The 12,753-nt window shown below is 40.5% G+C and overlaps 1 protein-coding gene across 4 annotated transcripts in view; it reads left to right on the top strand.

Annotated features, from left to right (window-relative positions):
* Positions 1-12,753, top strand: part of SEMA5B (semaphorin 5B) — a 270,385-nt gene that overhangs the window by 67,346 nt on the left and 190,286 nt on the right. For all 4 annotated transcript variants that reach the window (XM_085066953.1, XM_085066954.1, XM_085066955.1 and 1 more), the window contains exon 2: positions 6,485-6,708. The gene's annotated coding sequence lies outside the window, so the exon portion shown is untranslated. The remainder of the gene's footprint in view (positions 1-6,484; positions 6,709-12,753) is intronic.

Raw genomic sequence — 12,753 nt, 5'->3', positions numbered from 1 at the left:
GTGATAAGTTGTACCAAATACAGATGCAGATGAGAACTGGTTGGTTTCTCTTATCCTTAAACTGGGAAACAAGCTCTGGTTTGCCCTGTGACTGTGGGGAAAGAAACCTTGCAGGGGGCTTTGGAGCAGGTCCTGGCTGTTCTTGTGCCATGTTCTGTCATAATGAAACCCCATAAAAGGCCCCTTGTCCCTGCATAGCAAATCATGGCATGCCAACAGTGCCCTCAGCAGAGATTTCTCCTGCCTGCCTCTTTTCCCCTCCTCTTTCTCCTTGCAAATTGAAATCTATCTCCTTTATAACAGACTCGGACTTTATTAGCCAAAGATCATGCCTCTTTATTAACCTTTCAGTAAGGCTACATCAGCTGAGTGAAACACCATTCAGCAGGGCATATGGTATCATAAAAGTCACTGCTGGGGTCACACAGCTGTGTACAATTTTGTTTGGTTTGAGGCTTTTTGCTTTATAGTAAAGAGATGGAAAACGTTCTTTTCTTCTTTTCTGCTTTCTGGTGAGTGACTTATAAACAGCCTGTGTGAAATTGGCTCTGGAAAAATATAATCAGAAAAATATATAGGCTGTTGCATTGTTTTTATGAATCCCAGGTCATGGTACAGGGGAGATTCCGTGATAAGGTTTCATTAAAAGTAAAGAAGGAACACTGAAAGCTCTGCTGCCAATACAGGGAAAGCAAAACTTCGTGAAGCCAAGTAACACTGGGCCATCTTGTCCTTTATTCCCTGCTGCTTATCTAAAGCACATTTCTTACATTCAATAGATTTCTACTTCTGGCAGTTTATAACTCCGTGAGTTTAAGAGCCTTTGACTAATTAAGAGCAGAGAGATTTTCACCATGCTGCCATAGCCCCACTGGAAGAATAATTTTCAAGTGTTTTGCTCTTTGGAGGCATATGGGGCCAAAATTACAAATAAGTGTCTGTGTAACTAATACATATACATATACACATATACATACATTACATATACATATACATATACATATACATATACATATACATATACATGTACATGTACATATGCATATGCATGTACATGTACATGTACATGTACATACAGACATGTATACACATAGACATGTACATATATATACACAAACATATATATTAAATATACACATATATGTGCTCAGATTATATCTATGTCCATATTCATATTTGTTTTTAAAAAAAGCCTTAGAAGCAAATGGAGGACAGAATGTAGGTACTGTTAGCAGTCTTCTAGGTGGGTGTGTGGTTGGGTCATAAGTTATTTGCAAATTAATCATGGACAAGTTTAAGAGGTTTGATCATGCAGGTGAAGAAGCATGTGTGATTGTGTGACTGCGTGTGCACACATGCAAAAAGCAGCTGTGAGGGATGTCTGTGCTTAAACTGATCACACAAGTTTTATTACTTCTAATTACTAATTTTTTTTATTACTCCTGTCCATTGATGCTATTTTGAAATATGGCAGGCTGAGCCTATTAAGGTAGCTCAGCAATGTCTTTCCAAAATGGCTTTTGGTTCTTACGCTAATTTACATTCTTGATTCACTTCAAAATCTGCTCCTCTCAGCATTTGCTGTTCTTGTTCACACAGATGCATTGAAAAGTGGATTGTTACCCAGCAGTAACAAAGGAAGGGGTTTTGGTCTAGGTCCAGAGAAAGATATACAGTAAAGGATCACAAGTGAGAAAATACTGTGTCAAATTGCATGTGAACAGTGAGAAGGTAGCATGCATATGATAGACAGCTGAGTTAAAAGAACTTGTAAATGAAGGGAGAAGCAAATAAGTTGAAACTCGCAACTGCATTAACCTTACTGGTGCTGGATAGTGCCTGACTCCACAATAAATCCTGTACATCACAGCTCAAGGTTTAGGAAAACGTAAAATTTCTTAACTTCATTCCTGTTTGACAGCATGATCCAGTTCCTCTCACATCACCATGAACCTGACTGCCAACTCTCAGAAGGCTTGGGCAGCACTGAGACCCAATGGATTTTTAATTCCACATATAGATGTTTGTGGTGCTGCAAGGGAAGTGTCTGGTCTGAGCCAGCAAATCTATCCTGAGATGAGTGATGCAAAATGAAAGCAGTCAGGAAAAGACATATTTGTTGATGGAAGCAATCAAAACACTGCTCATTTTAGTGAAGGTTGAAAAACAGCTTTGTCCAGATAAGAGAATTTACAAAGATGTGTCATTATGCTGTTGCTACGATCACACCAGTAGCATCATGCGCCAAGATCATGCTCTTAACTTCAGAAACTAGACTCCAAAGGAAGACTACACCATTAAAGGAGGTACAGGAGCAGGAATGAATTTAGCCAGTTTCATCTAAAGAAATGCTTAATGGCAGGATGATTATCTTAAGGGTCATTTAATACCGGGAAAAGGAAATGGCACATAACACAAGTAGTAACACAAAGAACAGTGAATTCAATTTAATAAAGGGCAAATTCAAATTGGAAATGAGGCTAAACTTTTAGATGGCTAGGGGCAGGCAGAAAGGGAAATAGTTTGCTTAATGAGGTAGTTATGAAAAACTAGGTAGAAATATTCTGTTTTCCGAAATCAGCAAGTGTGGAGTTCAGTCTTTCCTGCCTGATACAGTGGGTTCAACAGCAGAGTCCAGTGGTGTTTTGTCAGCCTTGTCCATCATGACCATTAGCTGCGTTAATAATCCATGCTTGAATAAAGGCACTACAGTAGCATTGGTACATGTTGAGAATCCTGCTTTTTTCTCTAGCACTGAAGAAAGACAGTGGATATTTTGTGAGTTCACAGTATGAAACAAAAAGTTGAGTGTGCTGTGGTTGTACAAGGTGAGATTTATGTGAGATTTACAGCCTCATGACTTCTGTGCCTGATCAGAACCATGTTATAGAAGGGCTCTGAGGGACTCTTCCTTAAGCTGTGGGGGGCTTGACTCTTCACTGTGTTGTGGAGACAGCTGGGCACCCCAGAGGTACCTGCTGAAAATCCTAATCTGGTATTCTGCTCCTACTGTTTCCTTGAAGCAGAGCTGACCCCATGGCTGTTGTAACCCAATGGGTGATCTTAATTCCCCACCTGCAGGGCTTGCTGCTCCAGATGGGCTCTTGGGCTCCTGCCTGCTTACAGCACTTTTTAGGACCATGTCTGAAGACAGCCTTGTATCTGTGTTGCCAGGAAGGCTTTATGAAAAAGAGACCACAAATGCATGCTGCCAGAACCTCACACCTGAGTAAAAGTGAACCAAATGTAATTCCAATGCAAATTTACTGGAATTGGTGAACAGTGTAAGAACTGACACTGATACTTAAATCAGTGATTCTGATTTAAGTGATTAATGAAACCGTTTATCTCTTTGTGGCACAGATACACAGTTGGTAGTTCTTGCTTTATTTTAAATATATTGATAGGCACAAAGTGCCTAGTTGATGAGGTTGCATAGGGATCCCAGCTAACAGTTAATGATTGCCAAGTGATGAGTTTTGCAATGTCTGAAAATCAAATGGTAACATTCAGGGCATGGAAGTGGCTCATATTGTTCAAAACAGCTGATGATTACTGTGTTTAAGTAACAGAATTCTCATGAGGATTTGAGCTGCTCAAAATTTAATGCAATTTTTCCAGGACCTTGATAATCATCAGGAAATTGATGTAAAACTGTGATTTCATGTCATTTGGAAAATTAATGGAATAATCTGATGGGCAGAGTTTGCTAGGTATCTAACTGTGCACTGGAAAATAAAAGTCTTTAAGCATTGGTCTCTGTCAACAGCAATGGAAGTGGAGAAGACAGTAGATTTTATTCTGTAATTATCTGAAATGAAAGTGGGAGGTGTCCTAAAGAGAAATAGAGTAGTGTTGCTTTTAGCAACGAAAATAGGTCAGCCTAAATACTAGCACTGGTTGTTACATGCTACTATGGATGTGTGTGTTGGAGAGCTCACTGGAAGATTAATTTATTCCTGTAAAAATATTGCTTTATAGAAATCTTCTTTGAGCTTTGACATTTTCATTGGAGAAGTGGAAAATTAGCAGTTTCCAGCTACCAGAAATTTTCAGATGGAAACCTGGTTGCTGGTCAAGTTTCTTTCCCCAGTGCAAACACATAAACACTTGCAGGAAAACATCTTTAATGGTGTGGACATTATTTCCTCTGCAGTACAAAGGAGTCCATTTTTGCAATCTGTCCTGTCTCTTGGTTCTGCAGCTTCCCTTACTGGATATATAAGCCACTTTAGCTGCAAACTCCTTACTCCAGTTGTGAGATTCTAAGTTTTTGCTTCCAGATTTCTCTTTCAGTTGTAAGTTTGTATGGTTCTTGGAGGGCTTGCCATCACAGTTGCTCTCAGATCTTCTCTGGTCTTCAGTTAAAATTAGTAACAAAGTGTTTGTGATGTTCAGTGAAAGCAATGGCGGCAGTTACACTGACAGTAAACGTCAAAGAAAGAAGCTGTAAAAGCTGAGGAAAGTAAATGCAAATTATCAAGAGTCAAAGCAAGTGATTTTGCTGCAGTAACTCAGTCTTTTTGGCTGGGGATAGTCACAGATTTAATCCACCCCTCATGAGAGTTGTTGAAGCAGTTGAATAATAACCTCTGAAAGTTACACTAGCAGTGTTCCAGGACCATAGGAAAGGTAACACCTCAGGGTGTTTTGTCAGAATATTTCTTGGACCTATATAGCACATGACCAGTGTTTATCAATTAATATGTAACACATACTGGACCCAGCTGTGTAACTGATTTAAGCTTTAGTCTTTTATGCTGTGGCATTGAGTTGCTCCTTAGTGTGCAAGTGCCAAGTGGTCTTCTCCTAGAAGTTCTCATCTTTATCTCTATGTAAAATGGGCAGTGCTTTGTGGGATGAGGGATGTCTTTCCTGTGTTGTTACGCTAAGGACTTATTTTAAATATCTTCCTTCCTTTAAGTAGGTGTCAGTCACATTTTTTTTGTTAGATACCATAGACTAAATCCTGTGTCTGCCCTGGGTCTGTAGTTGAACAGAGTAGTTCACCAGGGGAAAACAAGTCTTTCTTTATAACTGTTTATAACTCTTCATAACTCTTCATTTTATCTCGGGTTGTCAGTGTCTGGCAGATTCTTCACCCTTTGTGCTGTTTCTCTTCAGCTCACTAACAGAGCCGTCATTAGCTCTGCATACAGTGGCAGGTTTGGGGATTTCATTACTTTTCTGCAGTTTCCTTCACTCTTTCTTGGGTTTTCTTTGGAATTTATTTTCTTTATAGGTGAAAAAGGTTGGGTTCTGCTCCGAATCTGCTCTGTTCTTAGCATTTGTAATTACTATGGGACTGCACTGACCTGAAGTAATGCTGCAACTGTGTTTAATATTTCTGTTTGGAAAAGCATTTATGATGCTGGCATGTGCATCTCATTTTGATAGGTTTACTTGTACTCTTTAGAACAATCTGAAGAGATTTATAATTGCTTGTTTTGTAATAACAGCCACAAAGAATTAAGTAAAGGCTTTATAAGTAATCTCTTTTTTCCTCGAGCCAAAGAAGCACTGTCATGTTTTCATATATCAACTCGTTTAGGGTCAAAGTTTGACTTCTCTCTGAATTTGATAGGCATATATAAGTGTTGCATCTGAGTAGTTCACAGAGGGATTTGACACTTTGATTTTTAAATGCAGTGCCAAAACTGTGGAGAGAACAGTGTAGCTTGATTAGAATGGAGCCCATGCAATGACAGGAGGTACATTTTCAGCAAAAATTGCTATGAGAGGAGACGATGACTTAGGAAACCAATTGCAATTAAAATTGTTGTAACTGAGTTGATGCTGGAGACAGAAAACTGCTACCTTTTGATATTTGCTAGCTAGGCAGAAACTCGGAAAATATGTTTTCTGAGAACAGAGATATGGAGGAAAGATGGCTTATGTTTAAGGCTCTACATGGGGACTCAGAAAATTGACTTCAGTTCCTTTCCTGGCTGCCTCACAGGATGCCTCTGTAGTCTTGGGGACGATTACAAAGGTTTCACCATATGTTTATGCTGCATCTAGTGATCTGCAGCCCTCATTTTAGTTAGGCTTCATGAAATTCTAGCCTACTAAGTAATATTTACTCACTTGTGTATACCAGAAAGTAAAAACAAATGGTCTTTGGAAAAATTAAACTGAGTCATGTTTACACTGAATAGGGATTCTGTGTCCTGGTCAGTGATGGATGAAAAGTAGGGCCTTCAGAAATGATGATGTATCAGACCCAATGCTCAGACCAAGCATGGGATCATTTAAGTAGTTTCCAAACATGTTGTGAGAAGGGAAAAGGGAGAAGGGGAGGTGGTGCTTGCCATGAAGTTTATGAGCTATTTTCCCAAGATCTTTGTCCCATAACTCAGGAAAGAGGAAGGATGTGAAGCAGAGAGATCCTCAAAGAGGACTTTATGACATCATCATAGTATCAGCCAAATGCAGATACACTTCTTTTTTAATGAGGGAAAATAATGCCTTTTCTTTTTAATAGATAAATCATCTACAAACAAGCTTATGAGAAAAATAGAAGGAAGAAGTCCAAAGAGGCATGCCAGAGAAGGAAGTTTGCAGAGTCCAAGAGATTCAGAGAAGACTGCAGTGGGACTGTCTCTGAGAGGGAGCGTTTACATCACCAGTTCTTGACGGGTTTACCTTCTGGGAGTCTGACCTTGGACTGCTGCTGGGACGTTTGTCTGGGACTTGTCCTCTGGGCTGGTGAGTTAGTGATGGAATGACACACATCTCTGTTGTGCTGAAACATGATATTTTCAGATTGCTCAGTGTGAGGGGTTTTGGTCTCTGATCATTCTGTCTCCTGCTCCAGCGATGAGAGGATATGTCAAGTAGTTAAAGCACAAATCTGGGAGCTGGAAGCCTTGGCTGCTGTTCCTGAAGCTGCCACAGCCTATTTGTGATTTTGGAAAAGGCGAAGAATGACAGACACTGGATGTAGCATTTTCCAGTGGCTCAATGACTTAACTCTGCTGTCATTAGACTCAAAGGGACTTTCTCCCTTGACTTTGTTGGGAACCTTGTTTTTCAGACTGTGTGTAAAGTAGGTAGGTTTCTGTAATCATCTGGTTATAAAAAAATGTGTGCCTGCTGCAGTGTAGGGAATTGATGTTACTTCACATCTGCTGTTTAGTGGGTGGGGAAATCACATTTAATTAAAAGAGTGGGTCACTAGTGCAGGCCCTGTTATACCAGTTCAAACCCAAAATAGCGTTGGTGTGTTTTGCCAGAGTTCATTGTTACACAAGGACCTACTACTTCTCAATTACTCAGGACAGGTAGATGTGATGTAGTATAAGAAGGGGAATGCTGAGTGGAAATTGATTTTGTTTGGTCCTAGAATATATCCCACAAAAACTCAACAGCATTTTCCACTGGAGCACTACAAGAAGGTACTATTTATAGTTTGTGCTCATTTTGTGCTGTCTGAAACTAGGAAAAGTTTCCACTTTGGAAAGGTTGTATTTTCAGTTTGGAAAATAGGCATTTTAAAATTCTTTATTGAAAATGATTTTTTTATTTTGACAGAAATATAAAATGTTTCTCTCTGATTTTGTAGAACAGTGGACCTAACACAGAGTTTTCCAGAACAACCAGTCTGGTCTCATCATGTTGATTCATTTCCCTTTGGTCTGTCTGGCAAAGACATATGGGTCCAGAAAATGTTTTTCCAGGGGAAGTGTCAGTAGTGTCAGTATCCGTTCTGCAGACAGCTCCCAGCCTGGGAGTCCTCTGAAAGAGAAGAGATATGAAGGAGACTGCAGGAATCAATCAATCAAGTGGTGCCATTAGCAGACAACAGTCTGCAGAGACGTGTTCAGAAAGCCCCAGAAATCCCAGATACACTGTTCCTTTGCAGGTTGCTATACTGAGCATAGATTTGGTCATCTCACAAGGGAGAATGGGATCACATGGCCTAATTCTGCTGCTGGACAAATATATACATCCAGAGGCACCCAGTGCCACAGTGCCTAGAGAAAAAAGGAATAGTCATGTGCTCCTTATACTCCAGAGGCTTGCTCAAGCAAGTCTCTCCTGTACCCTGGGTAATCTAGAGGCAGAGAAATGTTATTTTATTGAGAACTGCATATCAGGGATCCCTGATATGCCGGTTTGACTGCATATCAGAGATCCTAAAAGCCCTGTGAGTTTTAGCTTAAAATTTGCTTGGACTTCCAGTACTTTGGTTTGTGGCATGGCTGCTGCAAGCTTGGGGTCACTGGCCTGTAAAAGCCCTGTTGGCTGTTTCCCTGCTGTCCTGCAGTGTGAGCTGGCAGGGAGCCGAGCAGCCAACATGACTGGCAACACAGGCTCAGCCTCTTCACATCTCTTCTTTGAAAGACCTGGCAAAACCGAAAGACTGGATGTGTCAATGTCGACAGATCAAGCTTTAATGTTAGAAAAGAGTCATGTTGGAAATTTCCTGGGCAGAGCTGCTGACTGCATCCTGGGTCTGGCTAACAAACAATGCAAAAGGTGAACTTGGCTCAGTCAGTTTCACTTATTTGATCTTCCTTGCCCAGAGTGGTGCATTCTTCACCAGAATAGTGCAGCTGTATTCTTTGGAGGAAGAATAGGAATTTTCTTTAACTAAAGATGTTTGCAGTCATTTCCTGTCTCCTCTTGAATTCTTTTCATACTCATATTCATGGGTTTAGTGCTAATGAGAACCATAACTATATGTTAAAAAGATCACCCGTCCCTTAAAACGTCTCATGGAATAGCCAAAGGGGAAAAAAAATGTAATGAATGAAAGCTCCCTCTGAATTTTTGACTCATCCTATCACTAAAATTAGTAAGTGTTAAAGAAAAGTGTGCAGCTTGCTGTGACCATACAGGGCACTGCCTGGCTCCTTACCCTGCCTTGCCTGTGTATATCCAGTGTGCTCTGGGATTATGCTCTCTGGGATTATGCTCTGTCTTCAGGTGTCTGCCACACTTAATGCTGTGTAATCAGACTGAATTCAGGATGAATGTCAACTAAGACAGAAAACTATTCCCAAGCAGCTATAGGTCTAGTTTAGGCCTTTTAGGATCAAACTTTCATCTCCAGTATAAATCCACAGAAGGAAAGCGTTTATCTTCCACACCTCTTGAAAGTAGAACCTAGAGCTAAGTGTTGTCTTCAAGCACTATCCCGGCCCCTGCTTCTGTGGCCTTCCATGTATAGGTACATGCTTTTGGTGACAGCCTTAAGTTAGTAGTCATGGCTGTGTGTGGAAAAGGCAGGAATGAAAGAAGTGCCTAACTCCAGGGTGTTCTTGCAAGCAATGAGGACTAGTGTTTGGGAGAAACTGGCTCGTAAGTTGGGGTTCCCTCCTTCCCCCAGCTGTGCCTCTGGCTTGCTGTAAAATCCTTTGCAGATCATTCACCTTCTCTGGAGGTTCAGTTTAGCTTTTGTACTGCAGGAACAATGATTCCTTTCAGCTCTGCCTCCACAGCGGTGATTGCACGGGGCTAACAAGCAGTAATGCAGCCTTCAGGGAGCTGCAGTGCTGAAGCCACTCTAGTGAGTGTTTTGTGCTGGGAGAAGAATGCATCCTTAAAATATTTAAGCAACAATCGTTGGGTATATATACCCCCACTTCTGGATTAAATACTCTTAGTGATTTAGGGGTCTATTATGTCTTTCCCTCTTTTGTTTATCTCATGTTCTCATCAATCATAGTTTCACTTTAGACCATGATAAAGCACTTTAACCATGCCTTTTACTGGCTGTAGTTGTTAGGAGATCTTCTGTGTACTTTTTACCTTTTTAAAATAGTAATTCCATTCTCACTTTCTGAACTATCTTGACTTTTTTTAAAGGGAAGCAATAATGAATTTCCATATGGGTTATACCTTGTAAAAAGATTATCTCCATTTGCTCTTTTTAGAAACTTTTCAGAAGGGAAGGCACTGTCCCAATGCACAGAAGCAATTTTTCTTTTCAATGGATCCTGTGACTCAAATCTAAACCTTTGCTCTCAGAGGAACACTTTTCAAATGTTTACTTACTGCTTGATTCCTGATAGGCAGTCTGGAAAAAAAAAAACCAGATGAGGTGTTACTCCTGAAAGTTATACTGCTTTATATTGTTTGAAAGGCAGAGATTGAACTGATTTGTCTAGCAGCTTGCCTTTTCGCAGCTGGGGGAAAAAATTCCTTTGTAGCTCAGGCTTTTATCAACAGTCCAGTAAAAGTGTTTTATATATCTACATAAAAAGATCATACAACATATAAAGCCCTTGATCTTGATGTGTCCAAAATAGTTGACAGATTTGACAAGTAATTTGTCAACTACTTTCCTCAAAAGTTGTCTTTTTCTCCAAAAAGGTATCGTGGAGGTATTTCAATGTTATGTGAAATTATTCTTGCTACTAATAGCGTTGAAATAACAATGAGACTTGTAATGCATGCATTAAAAATTTTTAATCTATGAATTTTAGAAACCTCTTCCTAGTCCCTTTTTCTAGCTGGAACAGATTGTTGTGTGTGGGCAAAAACTGCATGAACTGATGGGGATGCCTGCTCCTCTCTGTTACCCCTGCGCCCATCCCAGGCTTGGAAAGGAGCCTCTGTGCAAGGGGTGAGTTGTCTTCCAGGAGCCCCATGAAGTTCCTCACAACAATTTGCCCTTTACCTCACTGGTGCACCATGACCTTCCATGGCCACTATTTCCATATAAGCCCTATATATGAGCAGCGTTTGCCTCTTCTGGGAGGGCTCTGGATACACATCCCACATACATACACACTCTGCATCTGTGAGGCTTCATCAGAGGATCCCCTTGGCTCTTGAACCTTTCCCCTGTGCAAGTTGTTGGCTACCTCGTGAGCAAACTGGTTGCAAGGTGGCTGAGGGTTTCGTGATGGGATCCATAGCAGGAGTGTGTTAATGGAGTCAAGTGCTATTTATTGGCTCCAGTGGATTTCACTGCGCCCTTGGCGCGTTCATGCTTCCTGTATGAAACTTGGCTGAAGGAGTCAGAACTGCAAGACATCATCCCAAATTCCAGCTGGGATGCGTAACTTGGCTACATGACACTCTCCCCTCTTTGCCCCCCTTAACTACTTCCCATGTTAAATAGTTTCTCAGGACTCAAAGGGGAAGGAGGAAATAATCTCCCGGCCAATGATTCATAAGTAGAGAAATTGCATAAATAAATTAGCAATGATTAATAGTAAGAGATTGTCACTTGTCTCACTTGCCTGGAAGTTGTAGCTTACTGAAATGACAGTCATGGTGTTGGGGGGTTGGGATGCAGAGAGTGAGTGATGGGGATAGGGATTTATTTTATATATATATTTTCAATTTGAAAAAAAAGTGTGATTTATTTTCTTTTGCTGCAGCCTGCTCCATATTTTCAGTTTTACATTAATAGCTGTGGGAACAGCAGTTCTTACTGCCATATACTTTAGCTATTAACACTGTGTTTGGTTTGACAGTACATCTCTCAATTTATTTTTTTTATTCCCTTGTGATCATATAATATGTATCAGCCTTCCTTTCTTATCTCCTTTGGCATGTCCAGCTAGTTATTTTGTGTCTTTCCTCCTTTTGAATTTGATTTTTCTAACAACATATACTTAATCAGAAAAACCAAACCAACTGTCTGTTAAAACTTCCTTTTTTTTAAATTTGAAATTTGATTGAATTCGTATTTAATGGAATGATTTCTCCAGGAGCTCCTAACAGCTTTCTACCCCAAATGTTTTCTTCACTGATATTTTAATTGCTGTAATAATCAGCATTCTGAGTACAAGGTCTTTCCTCTAGCTCAGTAAATCCATACTGGCTGAGTAAAGCATGTCTGTGATTTATGTGCAGATAAACAGCTTTGGATCCTATCCAATCACTTCATCAGTTTTAATTCGGCTGCCTAATCAGTAGCAAACAGGAGAGTTGTTTTTTGCTGGTTTGTTTTTTTGTTGGTTTTTTTTCTTTTTTTTTTTTTGCTTTATTTTGTTTTTAACAGGGTTGGAGGTGTTAATACAGGGTTTGGCATGTTCCCCAGAATGGCACAAATAGCTCCCCATTTCTCATCATCTCTGTGTCAAAATCAGCTGTAACTTTCTGGGAGAGTTTATAAGAAGGGGATGAGATGCCAAGCCGTGCCTTTGGGCTTTCGTTGGTATCTAAGGAACCAGGCAGATATGCAGTCTGAACAGTGAGTCTGCTCTTATCTCATGGTTTACAAAGGACATCCCTCAGATGCCTGAGAAAAGTGGAAGGGCTCATACAGAAGCAGATTTTGTTTACTGTGTGTGTTTAGGGGTTGATGCCTTCAAAATCATTTCCACAGCAATTATGTTACTGCAGTTGCTGTTTCTTACTAGGCAAAGTGGCTTGGAAAGGTCCTGGGAGGCAGAGGTGCCCTGTGGGGTGCAGCTGTGCAGGGGTGGGACAGGAGAGCCCACTGTCCCCTTCACATCCTCAGCCTGTCACTCACTGTACTAGTCAGCCACAGGCACAGCACTGTACAAGCCAGGGGGCTCCAGATGACTCCAGACTGAGGCTCTTCAAGATTAAGGCTCGTGACTACAGTTCCTGACCTCATTTTTGTCTACAATAACCTAAGCAAATGCCTGTTAAGGTTAAAACACTGGACCATTTACATTATCATCTGTTAGTGCCATGTGTCCTGAGGTGAAGCATCCTCTGATTTATAAGCAGCCTCTGAAGGATTACAGAGAGCAACCCCATTTTGTACATCAGATCTAGGGCAAGCAATACCATCTGTAATAACAAAGCTTACCTAAAGAGCTT

This window comes from Lichenostomus cassidix, chromosome 7 (genome assembly GCF_008360975.1).
Source record: "Lichenostomus cassidix isolate B80296 chromosome 7, HeHo_3.0, whole genome shotgun sequence".
In the NCBI taxonomy this organism is placed as follows: domain Eukaryota; kingdom Metazoa; phylum Chordata; class Aves; order Passeriformes; family Meliphagidae; genus Lichenostomus; species Lichenostomus cassidix.
This window is presented reverse-complemented; position numbering and strand designations above follow the sequence as displayed.